Genomic DNA, 24,602 nt, shown 5'->3' with positions numbered 1-24,602 from the left:
TATCAGAAACAAAACCCCAGGAGATCTGTTACCAGTTGAGCAACACCTCTGCTAACAAGGACTTTTTTTTCCCCCTTTATGTGATTTCAAGCTGTTCAAATTTCCCCCAGAATTTGTAATATTTTTTTCTTTTAGAAGTGAAGACATGGACAATAATCAATTAGGCAACTGAACTTCCTTTTCTTGAAACACAAGCTGAACGTTTCATGCAAGCTACTAAAAATAAGTTTTACTTCCAGCAACGACAGCTCCTCACAGCTTAATCAAAGGAACAGCAATCACAGCCTAATGGGCTCTGTTCTTTACAGCATCAGAGGAAAATGATCAGTAAGAGAAGATTCACTGCAGAGACGAATCTGCAAAAAGTGAGGACCAAGATATTTGCACTTAGTGTGCATCAATTTGATTTTACATGTTTCTAACAGAGAACGTGAAGCAACTCGATTCTCAGTCCGCAGCTATGATACGGAATTAGTTTCTAAGGAAATGGGGCAGAATCCGATGGAACAAAATCTCTGGGTTTGTGCTGCTTCTGTAGCAAACCCAACAACATCAGCTGCAGAAGGCGCACAAAGCAAAATCCCTCCAAACCGATTAAGGAATTGAATTTTGAGCATCCTGAACTAGTAATTTAACTGGCAACCTCGCTGGTGAGGCACACCCACCTATTCGACAAGGGAGAGCAAAGAGGTGTAAGCAGGATGCACACCCGCTTACCACCAGTACCAGCCCCCTCCTCTCAACAACAGTGCAGGAAGAGACACCAAAACCAACCTATAATACAGCTGGCACTCAATACAGTCTGCTTGTTCACATGTGCCGCGGTTCCTCTATGACTTTTAAAAAAAAAATCCAACTGCCCACATCTCGTGCTTCCTCTTTCAGACAGAAAACAAATTTTTAATCAGTGAGGCAGCAAAAAATTCTTTCTTTCCAAGATATCAAAGAGGGCCAGGTAAAAGGTACTGATTTTCAGGAGGAGTTTCCACACCATGAACCCCAAGCGGGTTTCCCTGTCACAATGAGTACCAGACTTCAAAGAGGGTCCCCCCGAGCCTCCCTGCCAGTGAGGCTGATGGCACGGGGCTGCTCTGGACGCTCTCCCCAGCCGGTGCTGCGCCCCACGTGCAGGGATTGCAGGCAGGAGGCAGGCAGACCCAAAGGGCTGTTATGCCATGGAACTCCACAAGATTGCTTCCTCCAGGCCAAAACAATCAGAATTCTTTGGAGAATTTAAAACTTCAGAAGTATGTGGTGCATTTCCGAAACTCTGAAATGAACCATTCCTTCTACCAACCAGCCACATAGCCCTCTGCTTAGCAATGGAGGTTGCACATGTGTATGTATCTGCAAAAGGCAAAACAAGTCTTCTTATCCATCGTTCTCACAACACAGCAACACAGTTTCTCTCTGGGTATACGCAGCACTTTAAAGAAAAAAGTTATCTTAAATTCACACTTCCAGATAAATCCAGGTCTCCTTTACATTCAATAAAAACTGGACTGTGAATTGAAAATGAAATCTTTCTAAAGCAGTTTCAGTGCAGGTGTTCAAATGAGGCTAATTTCAGCTCCAGAGAGAATGCTCCTCAGTTTGCATACGTGCCTCACTGGTTTGGGCTGGGACAATTTTTTTGGACAGCTGTCTCCTTTTCAAAAGGAAAATGCCAATGCACCTTGACACATCAGTGCTAAGAACCTACTTCCAAAAGTGTTCGCCTGAAGGCCAGCAGCCCAGAGATAACAGCCCAGGCCTGAAATCCCAAACACATTACCACAGGTCAGGATATTATTTCACTATGCTATTCCATTGCAGTCTGCACGTCAATACCCATCTCTACCTATCAGTGGAACCTACTTTAGGCACAAAAGCTTCAAAAAGAAATCCTTCTGACAAACCTACCAAATTAATTATGCAAATGCTGTATGAAAGTGCACAGATCATTGTTACTTCAAATTTTTAAACCCCTGCGCCGATACTCTGAAAGGGAAAGAAAGTACATGCCTAATTATACACATCGAATAATCCAGATAATGGCCTGTCACATGCATCACTCTGAACACAAATCAGAATGATGGTTTTAGCTGTAAACACAATGTGGAAATGTCAAATAACTTTGATCTCGTCTTTGGCAAGAACACGCTTCTTTAAGATACAATTCTGTATTCAATGGGTTATATATATTTAGCATTTTTTTCCTGTTGAGTTTCAAAGCCTTTCCTTACAAAACATACCCTATAAGATATTCCAATAGAGATGAATAATAGTATTTCCCCAAACAGAAGAACGCTGACACTTACTGCCTTGCTAAAAACACTGGAAGCAACAATACTCTGTTTACCACATTATTGTTGTTCAAGCTAAGTGTGATTATTTTTGTATCCAAAATGTCCATAAAGGAAGGCTGCACTCAAGAATTCCCGTGCTGAGGGGCACTTACCACTTTGGAGAAAGAAATAAAGGCATATCCACAGCAAGTAACTAACCTCCTAACACCTGCCATGAAAATGAGTCCCTCACGTGCACTTCAGGCATGTTTAGCAGGTAGGATTTTCTTTATTTCAGACTATGTCTTTCTTACACAGCAAACCAACCATGCAGAAATCTAGAGACATATGAAAGGAAGGGCTAAACTGAACAGGTAGAAGTAGATGAGAATGCCCAGGTCAGACATGCCAGGGAGGCAGCAGGAACCACTGCCATCCTCTTCCTGCCTGGTACTAGAGAAACTCCTTTATAAGGCCAAATTTCAGCATGTGTTAAAACATATTTCAAGACAACGCTATTAAGGGGAGATTAGGCTTTTAATGAGACAGTTCTATAACTCAAGAAATTTAGGCTATCAGTTGGAAAAGTAAAAATAAAGAATTTCAGTGGCTACATGATGACAGTAGCTATTTCAGGTTGTCATGGTTTAACCCCAGCCGGCAGCTAAGCCCCACACAGCCACTCACTCACTCCCCCCCAGAGGGATGGGGGAGAGAATCGGAAGAGTGAAAGTGAGAAAACTCGTGGGTTGAGATAAAGACATTTTAACAAGTAAAGCAAAAGCCGCACACACAAGCAGAGCAAAACAAGAAAAATTCATTCACCCCTTCCCATGGGCAGGCAGGTGTTCAGCCATCCCCAGGACAGCAGGGCTCCATCACGCGCAGTGGTTACTTGGGAAGACAAACACCATCATTCTGAACATCCCCCCTTCCTTCTTCTTCCCCCAGCTTTATATGTGGAGCATTACATCATATGGTGTGGGATATCCCTTTGGTCAGTTGGGGTCAGCTGTCCCAGCTGTGTCCCCTCCCAAATTCTTGTGCACCCCCAGCCTGCTCGCTGGTGGGGTGAGAAGCAGAAAAGGCCTTGGCTCTGTGTAAGCACTGCTCAGCGGTAACTAAAACATCCCTGTGTTATCAGCACTGTTGTCAGCACAAATCCAAAACATAGCCACATATTAGCTACTATGAAGAAAATTAACTCTATCCCAGCCAAAACCAGCACACAGGTATAAATGCAACTAGAATGCCTACCTGATGTATGGCACAGCAGTCTTTGCTTTCCTCCCCCCAGGCTTTGCTTTCCAAGACGTTTTGCTACTTACAGGTAAAACACAAGATACTAAATTTCATGTTGAGATTAAACTAGTTTTAAGGTATGAAGAACTTCTATGAAAATAACAATACAGGAAAATAAATGCACAACTTCTTAAAAGATAACTGGAATAGATTTAGGGGTCAGTCCCATGAAAACACCGCTATCGCACAGTCTTGCCTTGTTGGATCACCACGTTGAGACAAAAGACAGATCCTGTCAGATATTGCTACAATAGCTACTATAACAAAGTTTATTGATGCAATCCTTGTTTGCTATTCACCATAAGGATTCCAGTTTTCCAAAGGGGAAAAAGATAAAAAAAAAAAAACAACACAGGACCATTAAAGCTATATGTAAGTCTTACTGTCAGTTTACTGAAGATGTAAACAAGAACAATACCCAAATTTACTTATATTCAGAAGACAAATCCCTACTTTGATGAATGCCTGGACCGTGCAAAGCTTCAGAAGATTGCTCAATTAGTTTATCTTATTTTGTCACCAAAAGCAAAAGCAAATTTTTATGTTTCAACTTGGGAAGAGATTTCATTTCACAACATACATTTATTGTCCAAGTCCCATAATCCCAACTCCAAATCAGTATGAACATTGCAATTTAACACAGGTCAAGCATTCTCGAAACCAGAAGTTACAAGGGTATAAGAACATGACCAGTTAACCTTTCTTTCCTCTTCAGAAATCAAGTTTTTTTCCTTTTTTTCAGTTGAGACAGAACATTATTTGTAACTTAGTCAAACTGACTCACTTCCACAGGCTCCTCCAGCACACTTCTAGCAAAGCCCTTTTGGGAGGGGATTGTTTTTCCTCCTTCAAAACTTGAAATTATACTCAAGTGTACAGTTGGAACAGTACAAATGTAAATTATTGCTAGGCAAAAAGGATGCTATTTAGTTTTATATGTTCCTTCCTCAAGAAAGGAAGGATGAGACCTCATTTGGTTTCGATTCTCCCCTCCCAGCTCTTGCAAAGTTAAATCAAACCATGCCATCCCCCTCCTCACCTCACAGCAGCTGACTTTCTAACAAGATCCTCAACTAAGGAGGATCCTTGGCTAAGGGCATTTATTGCACACACTTGGATCCTTCAACAAAAATTACTTTAAAAAGGGAAGAAAACACGCGCTGATCAAACAGAGTGCTACACAAAGTGGTGATGCAAGACTACACGAGATACATGGCGAAGGCCAGCAGAATTAATCCAAGTCCAGGTACAAAACAAAACAGTACTACAGAAGTGTAATATTTCCTGAGTATCTGCACCGCGGTCAATTTACAGCAGCCCTTACTGATCTTTGCAGCTCACTTTCACTGCTAAAACTGCTAAACTCAAGAATCAAAATAGTCACTTTTATACGCTGCTTCTAAAACACTGCCACATTGAGAACTTGTACATCAAATCCAGTTGCAAAAAAGAGCAAAATCAGGACAGAATAAATTGACATCTTCAACTTGAGTCCACCTGTTGAATGTTTTAATGATTCAAGTCTAATCTTGAGGTTTTATCTAAGCTTTTCTTTTTACTCTTTCATGGTAATATTTGCCTATTCAGATTGGGTTTGGAAATGTAAACAGAGACTTGTTACCCAGTTAAACAGAAATCCTACCCAGTGTAACATTCTATTAAGTCAAGACCTACTTAACACACCATCCGTATTCCCCCTTTACTGTCTTCCCGGCCATCCGCTCCTTCCTCATTTGCTCTTCCATTCAACAAACTCTTGTCGCTTGTTCCATTTCTCTTCAGCAAAATGCACAAGTTTGAGTCTTCGTATGAAAACGACCATAACTACTTGACAACCACCTTCGGAATTGCAAGTTGTAATGTCATAACATCTCACGAACTTTCTCCTGAGTTTGCATCGACCCATAGGCTTACTAGCAAAGCGCAGTCATGTACTCAAGTTTCCTGTTTTAATATTCCCCCTTCTTTTTTAAGCAAGATTATTCTCATCCTGAGAAACAGGAAGTCATTAAGTTCAAAATGTTTATACTAAATGAAAACATACATATTGCCATGACTGCTATTCAGTGACTACTGGGTGGTCTCAATCTGAATCCACTTTCTGACCAGCAAGTGCTTCCCTTGGAGAAATTATCAAAGCACAGCCTCAGAGACCAAGGATTGGAAAGGTATAAACAATCAGCTATTATAATTACAGTTCAGGTTTTTTTTTTTTAGAGACTTTAACATACCCACAAAAACCTCCCAAACATCTGTTTTCAGTAAGTATTTAAATAAATGTTTTCCCCAAATTCTATCAGAAATTGGCTAGTGCTGTGCATTTCTTGGTATAAGGTCAGTAACATGCATTAACGCAGCGTCTCTGTTGCAGTAATTAGCATGTTTGTTTGTGCCAGAGTGGGTTGAAGAGGGAAATTCATAACCCACTGGCATCCTACATTGATAACCTTCAGAACACCATCTGCAACTGCCTGTGATCAGTGTCTCCAACATGCCAACTTCTGGTCATACTGTTCTGATTCATAAACTCCTAAACCATTTCAAGTTCCCTTTTAAATTTTATAAGCATTAAAAAAAAATCTGCGATTTAGTACTTTGACAATAATACATTAATGGGTGGCCCACAAAGACTTCCCATACACAGAACATCTGACTATAACTCTCCCCAGACTACGAGAAAAATCTGTCATTGTGATTCGGGTTTATTGTCATACTAATCCCAATTTACTATGTCTCGCCTTTTGCGGATATAAATTAGATTCCAGGAGAAATCAAACTCCAGTCCATCAACACAAATTTTCAATTGCTTTTTCAACACCATCTGTCCTTATTATAGGAAAATGTACTTCCTCTCAACCTCAAGATTTTAATTCTTAAATAATATTTGGAAGAAGTGAAGAACTCTCTTCTGAGAAGAGAGCTGCAAAGCAGTTCCTCAGTAATCATGAGCACTTTCAGGAAACTTGAATGCTCCTCCAGCACGCCCACTTGCTTCCCGTGAACAAGCAGTGTTCAGAATTATCTGGAGAGGTCTTCCAAAGTGCTGAGAACACAATTTCTCTGCATTTTGATGCTCTGTGAGTCACCAAGAACAGAACATGAAGCCAAGAAACAGTAAAACATGCACATGTACAAACAACAAATAAGAGCTGCTAAGACTAATATTAGACCTACTGAAATATATCCTGAACGTATCAGGAAGAGACCCACAGGAACTTACACATTATGCCACTTCCACATGAGACTCTCTACTTTTGTTTGGACCCACAGATCAATACGAATGTCAGGAATTAATAAAGCTAGCAGTACAGATTAGCTCTCCAGAGATCAGCCACATCTGTTCAGCAATGCCAAGCTGCCAGCTGGACAGAGTCCCAAAAGCCTTTAAAGGGTCATCACGCACAGCAAAAGCTTGTACTCGGCTAAAAACCTTTTAGCCTAGCAACTAAAAAAGGTAATAGGTATTCTGTTAATTACATTAAGTAATTAAGTCATGTTTAGCTCTGTTAATTAGGGTGCCTAATTTTAAAAGGTCTAATAGCCACAGTATTTAAATTCTTGTTTTGTTCTGGTATTGCAACAAAAATCTACTCTAAACCAGTGCCATTCTCATGACTGAGTGAAAAAAAAGTTGTGCTCTTAACAGATAAGCTAATCAGTTGAAATGGAAAGAATCAAAGAAAGTATTACTTGTTGAATACTGCATATTCTAAGCAGCTTTAATGTATAAATAATCAACTAAAAAATCCAAAATGAAAGACACCCTGGATCTCAGATGAGATCATTAACCACACAAGGATATTTTATCTAGCTACAAATTGTTGAAACATCCTTTCCTTGTGCACATTTGATTGGAGCCTGTTAAGGGAAGAAATAAACCCTACAGTAGATGACATTTGCTTCCCTCCCCAGTATGTCCCTCACTGACACACAAGGTCTTGTAGGGCATAAAAGCTCCCATCAAGTTTTTGACACAAGAAGCTATTTCTGAATTAACTGTCTGCTGGCCTACATGGAAATCGCTCCTTTCAAATATCTCGAAATCAGGAGTACAGTACCGTAAACGCTTGGTTAAACACAGCTTCATCTACAGCTTTTCCCACAGCTGCAGGTGGCCCAACTTCCATGTAGGAAAGACATGTCTGACGCTCTTAAATACCTTGGTAGGCATGTGCTGTAGAGGTCTGTTGTTTAGGATTACAACAGCCAAAACCCCACTGTGTAGCTCCCCCTCCTCCGAGGGCATCACAGCCCAACATTTTTTATTTATCACGCCTCTGACGTTCGCAAGGTATTTCCAATTCTTATCTTTTGACTGTTTCTCAAGTTGAACCCAAAAGGTAAATCCGGGCTGAACCTCCTCACAAGCCCCACAGACAGCTCATTTTGTAAGCGAAGAAGCCGCTTTTAAGAGCGTAATTAAGATCAACCTGCTGAAATTAGTATGAACAATTCATGCGAACAACTGCTGTGCAGTCTATTTTATTAAAAGCAAATCATTGCTCCCAAATTTTACTCATAGCAGTGAGCAGTACCAGGGGTTTGCTACCAGTCCCAAAAGGCACCATGTGTGTGAAGGTTTGTCACTGCACAGTGTGGCTCTTTCTGACCCCATGCAATGCTTCAGGAGCACTACCAGCATCGCAGGGCCACTACAGGATGCGGGACACTACCCATGAAGGCACCTGGAATTATTAGCCCCCATTCAATTAGCAATTCAGCTACTAATTTTATATCCCTTCAAGCAGGGCTTATTAACCACACTACACAGCACCCTGGACTGGCCATCTGGAAATGCAGATGTCATCTGCTCACCTTTGTTATCTGCTGTAAGGTTTTTCAGATGAAAACGTATTTCATCTTGTCATGCTACACCAATAAACAAAGTGTATAACAATCATTTTTATCTCACTGGGGTTATGTCATACAGTTTGTTTTCTTTATGAAAGAAAACACATCCATAGAGTGCACCCAGATGCTGTTAGTAAAGAATCGGTTTAATATGGACTCATTTCTAAAAACATGATTACAGATGCAGCCTACATCTTGAACCCAATGTTTAAGGAAAAATTATCTCTATGTATAATCATTTCACTCACCTTCTGTGTTTTCTCGAAGTCTCTTAACTCACAAAAAATGTTTCCTAGAACCAAAGAAGTTACACACCCTCCCCCTTCACACATCCACCATGAAAATAATTCAAGCCTACACTTATCAAAGAAAAGCTGAACATGTTACTGAGGAAACACTGCTTTGTAGCAGCTCATTGCTATACCAGCTCTGAGAAGGCAACGTTTACCTAGGACTGAACCTGACTTGTAATTTGATTATAAAAGTACAAAAATAGTTACTACAACTCTGCATTAAAATCTTCTCACGACCAGCCAATTTCTAATCAACAGGCACATAACTGTATTTGCTTCTGGAGGCAGGAAGATCAGACAACTGGATTTTTTCACAACTACTTAAAATGTCCCAAGTGACCTTTAACAAGGACTTTACACATACGTTACATCTGAATTGAGCATAATTTTCAACAGGATTAAATATATATATATTTGTATAAACACTGTCTTTATTGGTGGATTGATTTAAAGCATGGTTAGACCTAATGGCTAGTTCAGAGAGGAAACTTTGGCGAGGATGGATAAACCTGGCAATCTGAGCCCTGAGGTGAGCAAAGCACTTGTTTCTGCTCCACAAGGAAAAGCTTATTTCAGCGAGAGAGGCTGCTGGAGCGCCCGAGCGCCAAGGCTCAGGAGTTTCCAGCTCTCACCCAAGAGTTTCCAGCTACTTCGGTTAGGGTGGGTGATGCAGGTGAGCAGCTCTGCCCACATGCAGTCTATCTACACGGTACCTAAAAATTACTTCCAAACTTCAACTGCTACAGCCTCACTTAAAAAGAAGAGCCCTGCTGGGTAGGTGCACTTGCCTACTATTTATAACAGAAGCCTTGCTAGCAAAGCTTTTTCTTCAGACATAAAAGAAACCCCAGTCTGAGAATATTTTGATTTGACTGATTCCAAAGCCTACCTATGGATGGGGGGTAGGAGAAACAAATGAGGATGTGTGTGTATTTGTTTATTTTCCTAAGAGGGAAGACAAACAAATTGAACTGCTTGAGAACCCAAAACATACAGGTGATTTCTGGACACATTAATAAATCAATGGCAAAACCTTCATTCATTTATTAGGTGCCAACTATTTCACATGAAGGGTTTCACTATTCCCATAAAGGGTGAACACCAGCAGCTGTCACATCAGTTTGGGATAAAAACACCTTAATAGGAGAAAGATAACATACTGCAGCATTTACACAGCTTGTATGAAAAAAAATTTTAAAAAACCCAAAAACCTCACAGCCCAAGTCTTTCCAGAGGTTAAGCCAATATGCAGACGGGATATTTAAATATTACAGCAATCTGAATAATGAGCTGAGAACTAAACAGAGAACTGTTATCTGGCTGTCACCTGCACAGAGCCGAGAGGACCCACGAATCCAGGCCCCACCGTACAAAGAATTTGCATGCAGGCGTAATAACCTAAGTGTGCTATTCACTATGCTTCTGGGGCACCTTAATTAGCCAGCCAAGCTCGGAGTTGAGTCTGCCTTGTTTTAAGGCTTCCGGCATCCACAGATAGCTCTCCAAAAAGCAATTCAAAGCAGGAATGTGATTAAGAGGAAAGGCTCAGCTGGCTGAGCAGAGTGGTGTGAATATCTCCTGCCTTTCCGCTCCCTTACAGACCGAGCCAAAGAAAGGCGTTGTGCCTCAACAGAGTCTCAGGAGCTGTGGATCCGAGTCCAGTGCAAACTTCCCCCACGAGATGCTACAAGGAAATCGCTCCATCTCACAACCAAGATAGTTCTACTTTTCTGCTTTTATAACCCCTCCCCCCCACCCCAATCTACCAAATACACTAAAGACAGCAATCTAATTAATTAGAAAGCTGCACAATTGCACACTTTCGGTCAAGTCTGCACTAGTTCAGTTTACCACAAAGAACAAACAGCTAGAGGATCAGATCCTCTTACGCTAAATACTGTCACTCAGACCCCTCAGGAAACTTAATTTCACACAACTTCATGATAAATAAATAATCTGAAGATATCGGCTGTAACCTTTTATGTTTTTCACACCGAGTTATACAATCTTGCAGCCTTCAAAATCCACAGGCTCCTGTAGCTGACCATGATTTTACAATGCATCCATACTCATCTCGCCTCTGGCCAGAAGCGGACATTGCAATGAATTTCTACACAGAGAAATCCTACTTATACAAACGCTTTAATAATTTAGGCACTTCAGGGCAAACTTTTTTTTCTTTCTTACGTAATACTCATTGCTGTAATCCACAGAAATATTTCCAAAAGTTTATCCTTGGGGCAATATGTAGTTTTACCCCTTCTATCAGCTTTCTTTTTTCATCAAGCAGAATCCTATTGTACCACATGCATATTCTGGTACAAAAAAAAAAGGACTAAAAATGCTCTGCTCATTAAATTTGACCATAATGCACAGTGCTAATGCACTGCAAGCGTTAATCTCAAATCACATAAAGCTTTTTGCACCACGAGGAATCCAGTTTTCATCTTCCAAAGTGCTACAGGATTAGCCACTGTAAGGGCTTTCATTTTTACCAGAGAGCAGCTTCTAAGATGGGTAAGAAAGACATAAGAATAGAAAAGGAGTTAAAGTTATGCAGTTGAACCTGAATAAGAGAAAAAGCATTAGAAAAGTTTCTCCTAGATTTCTATGAATAAAGAAGTGGATAAGGTATGTTGAAGAGCATGTGCAGAAATAGATGGGGAGAGGAGACAGTTTTGTGTATTGGGTATGATTCAATTGTTGCACCCAATTTCACCAATGCGCAGACACAGAAGGCACTGAGAATAACAAGGGGGGAAAAATACCCCCAAAACATTCTACAAGAATTAAAAGGACATTAAAACAATAGCTACAGTTTTGACTGCAGGGGCTTTACTGTGGTATCTATTGTAAACGTCAAAGCTAATACTATATTTTTTCCTCCTCCTCTCTCCTTTAGAAGTACCTGCAGAAAACTGCAGTACTGCACACTCTCTACCCTGAAAGAGCAATGTTCTGGCATAGCAGAGGTAGTGAGAAACGGATTCAGCATCATTCCTCTTCTGGCAGTGCTCAACATCAGAAAGATAGGAAACCACCGGCATACTCTGCCTTCCTGCTTCACGCTGCATTTCTAGCCGAGAGGCACAGTCATTTATTCACAGGATCTCTCAGCAAATTTTCTTGCATCCTGAAGTACGTTTTGATGATTCTATCACTATTTTAGCATATTGCAATTAATAATATTTTATAACTGTAGTAGAAGGCGACAGATACCATTAACAGCTAAGCAGACAGTTGCAGCAAGTCAGAGGCAACAGCAACGAAGGTCAGGTACTCACTGTGCCAGAAAGCAGCACTGTTTCTCACCGAGCACGAGCTGAATGCTTGGAACAAGGTTTCAGGAACCTCAGGCACAGCCAGGTCTATTATACTGGCTTCAGTTAGAGTCCTTTCAGTGGATCTGGATGTCTCCCGCTGAATTTACTGCTCTAATGGCATTTGAATCAAGGAGACTTCCTGAGTAAGCCAGAATTCAGGATAAATGCATGAAGATAGGATACAGTGATTAAAAGTATTGCCCAAATCGTCTGCTATTGGTCTTCCAATTACTTCAGGCACTCAAGCTGCCTCCGTTTTAAACTCCGCTTAAAGCAAAATGAACAAACGCCAACAAAAAATTTGATGGAAAATCCAACAGCAGCCAAATCTGGCATTGTTTGTTTCAGTTATATAGAATCATTATGTCCGGTCCTTGGATCCTCTTTATTATACCCTCATTTCCCCTGACTCAAGAAACCTCCGTAACAGAAAACCCTCAGGAGCCATAATTTAACAAAGACACCATCCAAACTTGATACAACGACCCTATGAATGAAGCCAGTAATCTGGGTATGGTTAGATTTAAAAAAAAAAAAAAATTCCAATGGACAAAATGAAAAACTACATTTGATAATAAATCTTCTTTTTATGAGTAAGCTTAATACCCTTCCTCTTGGTACAAGAATGTATTACTGTCTTCCTTGCCAAGAAAGGAATAAACCTCAGATACATATAGTATTTGCAAAAAGTTTTACCTTTTTTTTTTTTTTTTTGCATATGGCCTATATCTCATTAACCAAGACTTCTTAAGATTACCAGTGCTTAAAATAAGTCTTCAGAAAGGCAGCAGAAGTCAGAGCCAAACCAGGGCTGGGGTGAGATGAGATGATTGCATAGGAATTACTAACGAGCTCCTCCACGTGCTTTACTACTACGAGGAAGCAACGTGCGTGCAAGTATAGCAGTCACACACTGACAGACCCCGGGCTGGTAGATTACACACACCACCATTTTCCTACAGAAATCAAATGGCTGAGAACCCAAAACTACTGAGCTTAGAGGAGGATGGCATTTGCACCCAACCCTAGACACCACTGCTTTGACGATCCGAACGAGAGCAGAAGTGCTGCTACTCTTGTTCGTGCATTTAAAAGGTGCCCAGTACAAGCAGCGCTCTCTGAAGCTATTTGGCTGATCACGTTTAAAATTCAGGGGCTCCGTTTTGGCTCATCTAACACTGAAATGCTACCAAAAGAAAACAAGTTCACGCTGGGGGCGATACGTGAAACAGGCAAAGTAATTTTCAGAAGCTCTTTCTGTTGAAGTCAGTATCAGGTTGTCCAACGCGCTGACACAGTCAGAGCTGTTATTTTTAAACACAGCCATAGTCTATTTAACTAAAGCATCTTTAGTCTGACTGAGCCAGTATTACTTTGATAAGACTCCTTAAGTATCTACACTGAAGCCTGCATATCACATCAAACAAAGAAAATACAAACTTTTGAAGACGATGCTTCATTGCAGCTAGGAAAAGAGAAAAAAAGGAAAAAAGAGAGGTCCAGGAAAAACCTAGGAGAACCCAGCACTTCAGACCATAAAGTGCGGTCTGCAGGACAGCTATTCACACCATGAATTTGTATCATTCACCACCCGCACAGAGACTGACTGGAACAATTTCAGTCAACTTAAACAGCAAACAGCTTTCTGCTGTTGGAAACTCAACGTTACACTTCTAAAACAATTCTTCTGCCAAATTTGTTGGTAGCAACACTAGGTTTTCTTACACATCATTTAACTGATGAGAACCTGGATGGAAGGAGAAGAGAGGCAATACCATTTCCAAAGGCATGTAAGAGACTGCAAGTTATAGTTACATGACATTTTGGGAGGCAGGCTGAGCTATGCTAAACAACTTATTTGTATACATTTTCCTCAATGTAATTCTTACTTCCTTATATATAAAGTTGTCTTATAAACATATGCATAAGTTCATTACTAGAACCAAATGCAACCCCACCCTTCCCTCTCACCAAAGAAATAATTTGAACATATAGACACTGGCCTACCTGGCACAATGAAGTTTTCCTATGACAAAATTTAGCCTCCATTTCTTATACATAACTGAAAAAAACAAAAAAGAACAAAAAAAAAAAAGAAGAGCAACAATGGTACACACTGTTCAATGGTGAAAACCTTTTTATTTTACAATAGAAAATTTAGTAGTGTATCTTGTGCTGTGCACGTATCCTGCAGGCTCTGGAGACAACGGGAGGCTGTTACAGAAAGCAGCCCCAAGCGCCCAACACCTCCACACCACCCAGGACTGTCACTCACTGGCAGCCTCACGGAGCTGGCATATGGGTGCATGACATGTGAGCCAAAGAACAGCTCAGCCCAGCATGCTGACATTAATTAAAATAATTTTGAAGTCTACAGAGTTTCCCCAAAACATTGCATTTATCTCCAAAAGCATCCCTTTAAACATGAATGTTCCCCTCAGATTTTGAGAGCATTGGGAGGGCAGGGGGAACCTCATAATCTAGTGGCTGCCACATACTACCTCAAAGCCTAGAGAAACAGCTTTTTCATTCTTTCTTTCCTACAAAGAAGTCCCCTTGCAGAAGGCTCAACTCACAAGCACCTTTCATTTACATTTTCGCATTGCCTCCCAGTACCGCAGGCAGGACCCTGCAGAGGTGTCACCACCGAAGGATCAAGGGGCTGGAGTCAACCTGAAGCTCGGCTCTGACTGTCCCCCTTGTCCCTGTTCCCCCCCTTTCCCCACAGGTTCTCACCGCTGCCTTCGACACCTCGCACCCACTCCAGCGCTCACTCAACCCTCTCTTGAGCTAATTCAACTTATTAAAGAGAGTTAATGCAGATGGGGGGAAGAGGAAGCATTCTGCTGCAATTCACAGTGAATTGCAGAAGTTCAGCAAGCAGCAGGGCTTACACAAGAGAGGATGGGGCAGGACCACATGGCCAGGAGGGAAGAGCAGGATGTCCCCTTTAGCTTGGTTGTAGCGTACAACCCAAATATTTTAACCAGATGGAAATCAGAGTCCTAGAGACAAGTGTCTGTATTAAAGAGTTGATTATATTTATTGGAACAGTGACATTCAGACTTATTTGACTGGGTTCTTAAATAAGATTCCAGGGCTTTAATTTATTTCTTTAAATTGGTTTTGGGGAGAGAGAGAGAGAGAGAGAGACGAAAAATGGTTTAGAGAGAGGGTGGAATAACCTTGGAGGGAGTACTCTACATTATGCCATGTCAACCATGTGCTTTCCCCAGCACAAATATATGCTAGTACACATTCTTCAAGTTAACTAATAAACAGAAGAGTCATAAAAAAGAATTGCTTACACTATGCATTTGCACATTGTAACCAGTAAGTCTGTAGCTTTAATTTCATCTTTGAACTATCAGTTACATCGACAAGTAACACTGGCAGCAGTGTGTATTACAAAAGGAGTAAACAAATGACCTTTATCTAACTTTAATAAAGTAATAAAGGGCAGACTTTTTTTTTTTAAAAAAAACTTTCTTCAAAGAGAGTTTTATAGCTAACTAGCAGCAGGGTGTGGACTGAAGCTAAAAACTTTGAAATAGGTCCCTGTGAAATCTGAAACCAAAATACAGCAAAGGTCACCCCTCTGTGAAGAACCGCCTTGTCTGTATGTATACTATAAGCAAAGCTGTTAGCTCAGCCTTGGTAATAATGTAATTCAACTTACCCCCTGGGAACAGCAACATCAGGTTTCTACTACAAAGATAAATTTACTGCACACAATACCTGTTACTATACATTTGCAGCATGTTTGATAGTAGCCAGACACTAGTGTTACACGGTGTACCTCAAGCTATTTTTTCTTGGTAAAGGCTAACCCAGGTTATAAATATGACATTGTTATTCTTATTCCCACCATTAGCTAATTCTTTTTAGTCAACGTTGCACATACAGTAGTCTTATGCAACATACTAGCCAATATTAATAGGAAAGGAAGCAATACACCTGATTTTTAAAAAAATTTACTATTTTTTCCCCCTAAAGTAGAGGATTTCAACCCTTTTCAACAAGGAAACACATAATTTTTCCAGTGGAGAGACAGGGTCTCCTAACACAAGTATTGGGACAATAAGATGACTAAACTTTGTTCGGTCTTGCAGGCTCCTGTGAAACAGTTCACAGATCCAAGCTTAGAGACAAGTGTCATAGAGCAACTGAGGTTCTTGAAAAGGGTTGCCCAAACGCACATTGCTCTGCAGATATATATATGGGCTAGGCAGCCTATTTTTCCAGTTACAGGAAAAGACTAGACAGCCGAAGCTGCTGGCACTGGAACCACTGGGTGAGCTTGGGCTCCTGCTCACCTTGCCTACAGAGCAAAGCGCTCCTACCTCCTGCACCTCCACTCAGAGCTCTCCCTCCCTTTCACTCTAAGTTATGTTGTATGTGTTTGCCAACTGAGGAAAGGTTTGGCAATCTTCACATCTAAGCAAATATTTCACAAAGCATAGGACTGTAATGTTGATTGCCCTTGCTGGACGACACTTCTCTGGTATAGAAGACATCCCACCACACTTAATGGTCTTCATTGGTCACTTTGGATCCATCACTGAAGCGATGGTGTCGTGATCCAGGCAACTGAACCTTTCAGACTTACGATATTTTGAAGGACACAGGATTCCACCTGGCAATACATTAAAAGTCACTCGATTCGATTAGAAGCACTGACATGCAATAAACCACTCGTGTTAGGAAGGCCAAGGAAAAGAACACTTTCTGCTGCCCAGACAGAAAAAATTTCCATTTTGAATGGCGCGGTGCTTGGGAAGAACCAAGGAGTCTTTGAAATCTATCCCTTACCCAGGAGTTGTCTTAGGGCATGTAAAATTAGGGACACCGCTGTTCAAAAACATCTAAGCTTGAGCGAACACACACAAAGACCGACACGTATGCAACAACCCTTTAAAGAGGAAGCAGTATTTCAGTTTTTCCCCAAGTGCTTGGCTCACAGGAAAACATCTGATGTAAAAAGGGAACCTGCACTGCCCCTCTGCCACCTAAGGGCAAATTATCCAGGCACCTATAAAAAACCTCCTGATGTTTTACAGCTTAAACGTTTTATATAGTTTAACTGAGTTGTCTTGAGTTCACATGCTTTATGTCATTTGATATGTTTTAACCAGGAAGCTACCTGGATTCATTTCAAGATTTTTTTTTAAACTAACCTGTTTTTGAGTACAGACTCACTCATGCTAGCACTACACAGATGTATTCAATCTCTTTGCATGCTGCAGAACTATTTAAACAAAGTTCAAAACAGAATAAAAAAAGGAGCACGGAACCTGACTGCCAGACCACTGGGTTTGGTTTCTCGTTTTGTTTTTTATTTATTTATTTTAAAAACCCACAAATTTCAATGTATTTGCAAGTTCTTCTGGGCATTTCTTATTTTTTGCTCAATACCAGACCCATGATTTTGATCAGGTCGATAAGGAACAAGCCAAACACATAAAGAAGGCTTTGCTGGTTACATGCATACTTTGCTTCACAAAACATTGTACTAGCCATTATTAAAGCATGTGTCACAACTTCATTTTTCTTCCTCAGCTGCTCAGGATTAAATCTTTGCAATAAAAATATTTATGAAAATTTGACTGAGCAATCTACTTTGGACACTTTGTCTTAGAAGATGGAGATTTTTGTTCCAAATCATGCACACGCAGAGGTATCTGCCAAGCTCTCCAACTGTGTCACTCCAGTCCTTAAGCAATTTAACACAGAACATGCACGTGTCCTTTGAATGCCAAGTCAGCTACGCATCAAAGACAAATAGCTCTGGATAGTCAATCCATAACAATCAGTGTGTCAGTAAGAAATCTAATTTGTATTCAGCATTATGTCCATCGACGGGAATGGAGAAAGAAAAAAAAAAAAAGAAAAAAAATCAACGCATACCCACAGGTTCTTTCACAACCTCAATAATTTTAGGAATAAGAAAATTACACAACCTTTGGTATGAAAATACACAGATCGCCCTAAGAGACAACAGCTTCCATTTAGTAAATGAATTAAAGACCATGAACATCATCTGCTTTCTACCCTGACAGTTGGGTCAAAAAAAAAAAAATTGAGTCACCAGAAGAGTTTTGGGTTCGCATATACTTTTAGACAAACAGGCATTTAAAGACAGCTGCCGTTGAAAGCCAGAAATTGTACAGATTAACTGCGAACATTACAAAGACAATTACTCCTTAACTGAGTATTTAGTATAATGCTCTATATGCAATCAAGATCAGAAACAGGATGGTGGGCTTGTTGTGGGCACTATCGCAATTTAATCATGACAACAGAAATATCTATTTGACTAGTTATTCATTTATTATGGCAATAATACTACATCAGAAGGGCTAATATTGTATTCAGTTAATATGGGAGTGCCATGTATTAATTTCAAACACAGCTTCTTGCATCCTAAATTTCAGCACCATCGTAGAAATTGCAGACAATACTGCTGAAAACAATCATAAGAGAATACTCGATCTTACCCTCCACAGGCTACTATATCATGCAATCTTCAAATAAAGTTTGTATGTTCTAAGAACGAAGTTTTTTGGTTTGGTTCTGGTGGTTTAGGATACACAGCAAATACGGTAGGTTGTCTGGTGTGTAGCAATAATTGGTATATTAAAAGAGAGCTCGATTAAATTGTGTTTTACTCCTGTTCTGTTTTAGCATTGACAAGGAGCCTGGAGAAATTGTTATGCAATTCATTAGCACTCCTAAAAATGGTTGTATATCTGAGTCAGGAAAACACAAAGGTACTGGCGAGGTCACTACTTTTGTGTCATTGTATTCAGTTCTAGACAGAGCTGGATGCACTGCCTAGTATTGTCCGCTGTTTCCGTCCCAAAATCCTATTTTCAATTTCACCTATTTTTTCATACGTTAGGCTGAAGTTTGCCTTTGCTAAGTGTCTGCTAGATCTGAAGCATCTGAGCCAAAACACTTCTACTCTTCCTGACACAAGGGCTTATAAGTATACTTTCCCATGCTATAGTTTAATTTTCATTTTTAAATCACGGATATTTTCTTTGGAAAGCACTACCCAGCTTTCAAATACTTGACTTTGTGGCCTTACTGATGCTCTTTATAAATACAGAGGTTTTTTGTATATAAATCCATAAAGAATAAAATGTCATACGGGTTGCTAAGGAAGTACTGGGATACTGGATTATATGAAACAACTTACATTAATATAAGCAATCTCTCTGAACCCAGCCAACTTATAACTTTTATTGATCTAGGAACGATTTATTTGAATCACACAGACAACTTCAGTACCAAATCACTTCCACAGCGTTCTGTCAAGACTTCTAGAGCTGTCAAAAAAAGCATTTCTTCAATAAAAGCCAGTCCACACTGAGGGGCGGGGATTTCAAATTATATGTTTCCTTTGTTGTTTTTACTGTATTAGAACAAGTAAAGCAAGCTTTGTCCAGTACACTTTTCTATTTTGCACTCTATTGACCGTCAGAAGGATATGCACAGGAACACTCGGTTGGGTGGTAAGCACCCTGCTTCCAGAACTGACACTTACTGTGCATCCACAAGCACAAGATGCAGATCCAACTGGCCTCTAAACTGTGTCATATTTAGTATAATAGCTATGGATGATATGCATAGGAATGCTTGTTTTCTACAAAAAAAACCCGCATCATGTAATAATTGAATACATGAAACAATAAAAAAAATCTTGAAACCAATTATTACAGGTATAGATGAAGACAAAAAGCACGGATTTTCAAAGCAATTCAACAGAATCATCTTACTTCGGCCCACATGGCAGAGAGTTCAGCTCTTGGCTGAAGTGTCAGCTACCATTAATGCCAACACTGTGCTAGGTACTCGTTAAGGGCAGCGCAGCGACAATAAGAGCAGCAGCAAGCTGCCATCAGCTCTATGGTATTGGAGATTGCCACGTACTTCAGCTGGAGAAGTAACTTCAGGAGGTACCGACTGCACAAGGGAGAAGGGATTTATTTACCAGCTGTTAGCTGCTGTGGGTCAAGAAAACACAACGTGAAAATCTACAGAGCGAGCTGGAGCTCTCACACCAGTTTGTGATTTACTGATCTTCGCTTCAACCTGCTAACTAGCATGAAAAGTACCTGCTGCTTTGATGTCACCAGGATTTTAACACATTAAACAATACAAGGCAAGAAAAGAGTTTCTTCCTAGCCAAGACCAGAACAGTTTAAGAGACTGGAAGAATGAATGAGGCTATTACAATATTTCCCTAATTAGCACTTTGTAACAGCTGATTGCATCCTTGTCAAGCAGAATTGACATTACTACCATAAGACACACATTACGTTTAATATGCTCCCAGAGTCCTAACTAAACAGATACCTACATCACATTTACCAAACTGTGAAGATCTAGTGGGGAAAAAAACGAGGAGCCACCATCCTCAAACTGAGGTTTGAAGCTCTCAAGCCTTCTTTCACTATCTAACTTTTCAACGAATCTGAAGAAAATCTCAGCTTTTTAGTAGTAAACATTTTCCAGTTTACTGATTATTTTGAAGTGACACCACCCCCCACCCCGTAGCATAGATTAAGAGCATGCCATAACTAAAAGATGCTTTCTTGGCCAAGTTTATTAAAATTGGTTTGTCTTAACTAATAATCCAGACAAAAAGTTATCCACAAAACAGCCATGTACTTACTAGGACATCTTTAAAAGAAATACCTCAAAATCTATTTGTGATGATGTACAATGACTTGTGTTATCTTGAGTACAGAAAAGAAACAAAAGTGTTTCCCCATACGCCAAGTGACTCAAAGTTAATATAGGAAGCAGAGTAGACTCTGGGGCAAACAGATCTAACATTAACACACAATGAGTAAGTTACTGCTTGTTCCCTAAGGGTCAAGTAGCTTTTATTCATCTTCATCTGCCAAAAAATGCTACACAAAAGACAACTACCCCCTAAGACCCCTACCAGAAGCCACACCACTATCTACCACCATCTCTCATATGGCAACCAGCATTTCATAACATAGCTTGAAGAAAAGCCTGTGATGCAATGGGAAGCAATGTTATTAAATAATATAGATTGCATTCTTCTAAGTCAATACCAAAACAATGACCAACTCAGTTTTTGAAACAGCAGCACTATGAAAATGCGAAATTGATTGACAAGGGAAATAATAGCCAGAGGTTGCCATGGCTGCTAAAGTTACAGGACATTTTTTAAAGAAACAAAAATTTTTATCCAGTTTAAAAAAGCTAACAAAGGCAATTTTATGCACCAGCTCAAAGTCACACAAGTTATTCTCCTAAATCAAAATTGTTTTTTTAAAGCATTATCATTCCAACAGCGTCCACAGTGTGGCAAGGACATTTGTTGCAGTTTTAACTATCAACAATGATTTTTTTAACAAGGGAAAAGCTAGCAGCCTTCTGCCTGCTTTTATTTCAGGTTTTGATCTGTAAAACATTCCACTTACAAAAGGAAGCAAAGTAACATTTGCCAGTCTTAAAATATTTGCCATTTTTTGTCTCTTACATGTCAATTTCGGATGATTTTCACGGCAAATAGTGTCTTACACCAGGTCATTTGGCCTGTAACAAGTTGAGCTGAACAAAAGCAGGCAGCCCTGCGTGCAATGTCATCTCTAACATCATACGCGACAGGAGCAGTTCCAGCACAGTTACACTGGACCCAGCTCGGTTCACCCAGCCCTGTCGAACGACCGACGCTCATTTCATAACCAGCGAAGGGTCGACAGAAGAGCTGCAGTGCACCTCACTGACCGACGGTGAAACATCCCCATCCACCCAGATCGCTCAAGTCCACCTTTTCTACAAGCAGTGCAAAGTCTCTGGTGCGAGAGTCACCACCTGGACCTCCTCTTTGGGTTAGATGATCACGGCATACACGAAGGCCTAACTGCACCACCCTAAAATCATCATTTCCTTAAATAAAACTGTCAGCTGCCTCAATCCTCAGGCAAGAGTCAAGGATAATGACTGATTTAACCAAGAGACCATTAAATCCCCAGATATCCTAAAGCGTTGCAGCACTCCATCTATTGGTCAAGAATTAAGGACGTGCTTAATCATCATCATCACGCACTAACCTCGATCATTAAACACTCAGCCCCTAAACAGCCTACCCCTTCCTCCCTGCTCAGGGCTTCACGGTCTCCCAGCAAAAACTAAAAGCAAGTAAGAATGTCTTCTGAAAAATAACGTGAGTAGAGTAGAAGTGTTAACATGAAAGTTTCTAAAGTTAAAACTCATGTACACTATTAATGACGCAGTTATAATTTTGTTTCATTGAAGAGCATATGCACTCCTTACTCAAAAGTAGCACTGAGGAGCTCATCCGATAATGGCCAAAGAGCCCACAGCATCCCCAGAGTTCACACCTTCTCTTCCTGTACTGGACGCCACCAAAGAAGCTCAAGTGAGGAGTTCACCGGCCGTTTCCAGTCAGGCCACTTAACGTGACAGGGTGTGCAGACCAGAGACCTCCCTGGTACAAGAGACATGCGGGCAAACCCTGGCAGAGGGGCGAAAGGGAGCCTTTCACCACAGATCTGCTGCCAAAGCAGCCACGCACAGAACTGCCCCAGCTCATGCTGCTGCTCCCCAAAGACACCACCATCCCTTCCAGCAGATCACACACAGCCATACGTCCACCTCACCTCTGCTTTATTCCAGTCGCCAGCAACCAGACCAGGAGGCAGGTGAGACAGCCTGAAGCTGCCCCAGGCACACCAAAGCCCTTTTTGAAAGGCTGAGGTCATGTTTATCAGCTTCATTCCTCTGGTACCAAAGCTGATTTAAGCAACAGCTTCTCCCACACAATTAGTAATTCAGCAATTTCATACAGTCATGCTTTTATAACCCTTGGCCAATTATTTTTTGCCCAGATATTCATTGCCATTGATTTTAGCTATTTGTTTTAAAACTTAACTCTTCCACATAGTGGCACCACATTGATGAGACATAATCCTACACATTTCTCCTTTGCTTGGTATCACAGCACTAACCTCTAGACAAGAGTCCAGGACTCGTGGATGAAAACCAGCAGATTCAGCTTCAGCTTGCCCATAACACAACGATGCTGAGAAGACAGAAGCAACCCACCTGCACGACCGGCTGTGGCGGGTGTTGCTTTCGAGGCATGCTCTACCCTCCTTGCAGAGCCAGTCCAAGCCTTCCCTGCTAAAAATCCCATCGTTCAGCCATGTAGACCCTGCCTGCCTGCCCTGAAGTCCGGGATGAACACCGATTGATAAACCCGCTCTGAATTCCTAAATAAGCTTTTTAATGTGAGACAAAAATTGTCTTGGGGCAAGACCAAAACTGAGGTAGAAACTCCTAACAGGCCCATCATAATCCCCATTTCTGGAGCCTAAAGTTCAAGGCAGCAGTCTTGAATTTTGCCCTCGCTAATACAAACACACAATGAAAATAATTCCAAACTGTTGACAAAACACCGGGCTGCGTGACCCCCGCGGCTGCCCGCGGAGCGCGGGGCGCAGGGCAGGGCCGGTCCCCGGCAGGTACGCGGTGCCGTGACCGGAATACCTGTGCCCGCGCCGGGGAAGCGCATTCCTGCGCTCCCCGCACCATCACCCACGGCAAAGGCGGAGCCGGGCGCGATTAAACATCTATAAAAGGCTAGCGAAAATTTGATTTTAGGAAGTTTTCTGAGACTCGTAGGGACTATAGAGCCTTGCGATGAACCGAGGGCAGTCGATAATTATATTACTTGCAAGGGTTTATTTCATCAGCGGACTTTCCGAGCAGAGGCGCATTATTTAAAGCCGTATCTTTTTCAGGCTCAGCGCTGAAGCAGAAACACGGCACTGCAGCATCTCCCCCGGCCGGAGAGCTGCCGTATACCCACGGAGAAGTTCCCCCTCAGCCCCCACCGCAGTCCCCCCCACCACCACCGCCACCGCCGCCGCCTCAGCCCGCTGGCAGCCGCGGCCCCGCGCTTCCCTCACAGCCCTGAGGCGGCTGAGGGAACGCGGCGGGGAGCACGACAGGCCTCCAGCCGCTCCCCCCCTCCCCTTCCCTACCAGCGGCAACGGTTCGGCCACAGCCCCGCAAACGGCCGTTACCGCGTTCGGCGGGAAAGGAGCGGATCCCTCCGCTCTCCCCGCCTTCCCCTCTCTCCGCACCGCCGGAGCGTTACCTCAGCGGGCCCCGCGTCTATTGTGCTTCAGTCCATCCCTCCTCGCCGGCGGCGGGAGCCCCAGCACCACCGCCGCGAACGAAGGCGGGCGGGGAAGGGGCGGCGCACTATGTGGCAGGAAGGGACACCTGGGCTCCTCCTCCCGCGCCCGCCCGCCCGCCGTGGCTCACTATCTGGCAGCTGAGCGGGGACTCGCCCGCCGCCCTTCCCCCGCCGTCCCTCGGCCAAGTTTGAAGCCGGGGGAGGGTGAGGGGGCCGCCGCCACCCCCTCACCCTCCCCCGGCTTCAAACTTGGCCGAGGGATGGCGGCACCGCTAATGTCCTCCGCCCCGGCCGCCCTCCATTGTTGTCCCCTGCCCAACTCCCCGCGTCTCGGCCGCGGTTTCTACCTGCAGTG

The 24,602-nt window shown here is 41.9% G+C and overlaps 1 protein-coding gene across 3 annotated transcripts in view; it reads right to left on the bottom strand.

Moving 5' to 3' along the window:
- Positions 1-24,320, bottom strand: part of ADD3 (adducin 3) — a 100,864-nt gene extending 76,544 nt beyond the window's left edge. For 2 of the 3 annotated variants that reach the window (XM_068398849.1, XM_068398850.1), the window contains exon 1: positions 24,206-24,320. The gene's annotated coding sequence lies outside the window, so the exon portion shown is untranslated. The remainder of the gene's footprint in view (positions 1-24,205) is intronic. The other variant, XM_068398851.1, reaches the window with a different exon arrangement.
- Positions 24,321-24,602: the final 282 nt, after the last annotated feature.

The sequence above is a fragment of the Nyctibius grandis genome, chromosome 4 (genome assembly GCF_013368605.1).
Source record: "Nyctibius grandis isolate bNycGra1 chromosome 4, bNycGra1.pri, whole genome shotgun sequence".
NCBI classification, from domain to species: domain Eukaryota; kingdom Metazoa; phylum Chordata; class Aves; order Nyctibiiformes; family Nyctibiidae; genus Nyctibius; species Nyctibius grandis.
This window is presented reverse-complemented; position numbering and strand designations above follow the sequence as displayed.